Source organism: Anopheles aquasalis, chromosome 2 (genome assembly GCF_943734665.1).
Source record: "Anopheles aquasalis chromosome 2, idAnoAquaMG_Q_19, whole genome shotgun sequence".
NCBI classification, from domain to species: Eukaryota; Metazoa; Arthropoda; class Insecta; order Diptera; family Culicidae; genus Anopheles; species Anopheles aquasalis.
In genome coordinates this window covers 54,558,147-54,559,537 of record NC_064877.1, presented here as the reverse complement: position 1 = coordinate 54,559,537, position 1,391 = coordinate 54,558,147, and positions in this window count along the sequence as shown.

The following is a 1,391-nucleotide window of genomic DNA, read 5'->3' as shown; positions in this document are numbered from 1 at the left end:
GACCGAGTATCCGTTGTCCTACACCAAGAGCTAGTGCTTTTGAACAGCTGGAGAAGACTCTAAACATTATTTAGATTTGGTATTTCTCTTTCAGTTTCCACAAAGGGTTACAAATTGATTTCGATTGCAAAGGCAGAGTACGAGACAAACGAGCTGCGCATTCGAATGCATTGTTAGGCCTGGGTCATAATCTAACGCCAAACCTTCTAACGGACGATAAGAGATGAATCAGATGTATTATCAAACGCTGCATTCCGGAACAGAACACTTTGAACACACGTAGACATCGATTATGATGCCTGCAAGGGAAGAGAAAGGAACGGATGCCGGAACATGGCGTGATGAGGGCACTGAAGAGCATAAAGATAAAATTATGCAAATTCGATGCGGTTGTAAAAGCAGCAGCACCGTTGGCACCACTGTCGACACAAATGAAATTGAATTCAATCGAGGTACGGTTTAGTGATAATAGACACTGTACCCTCTCCAACATTTCGTTTTATGTTTCTTCTTCCGACCATTGTGCTATGGAGCTTCGCTGGAAGGGTCTTTGTTGAGCGAATGTCCTACGCCATGAGCTCTCTGCGTCTCGGTTGTGCCCTAATGTGTGTATGTGCATGTGTGGTGAGGAAAATTATGTGAGAAAATATGAGATCTTCGGCAAGGAATGTGGCATCCCCGGATGGCGAATGAACAATACGGCAGATACAGATAGAAAAAGAGGCGATTGACGTGGCAGGACCGATGTATGGACTGATGTTTAGTTGATCGGTCGGCTGGATAGGTTTAGAGCATCTATCCGTCGTGGATACACTGAAGATGCGACAGAACGACAGCTGTTGACCGTCTCAAAACGATGACCATGACGATGAGGATAAACAAGATTGCAAACCACAAACAGTCGCTCTTCGAGTCCGATCCGGAAAATGGGATGTCATTGCGGTAAAACATTTGTGGCCAATGAAACATAAACCCATCGCTGCCTCATCAGGACACAACGGTCAGTAAAGCAAAGGATGAGATTTTGAAAATCACATTTAAAGTCCTGCAAGTGGTCTCTTAAGACGGAATGAGAGGAAATTGAAAAAAATGATTCCAATTAAAATACCCAAAGATACATTTGGCTTTGATTCTCTCGAAATACTCGAGTCTAGGCCACTTAGGAACGATCCTTTTGGTGATACTTCTCAAGCTTCGAGGAAGAAGCAGTTTATGACGGTGGGACCACAGATGAGGGGACGAATTTATGACGAGATCAACGTGTAGACTGCAAGCATCGCACAGCACGACTCAGTGTCCATCTGTCCCTTGAAAATAGGATTATTTTGTATCGTTACTCGTCATCAGGAACCCTCAGTCGCTGCAAAACGGTGAGCGCAACTGCATCGGAT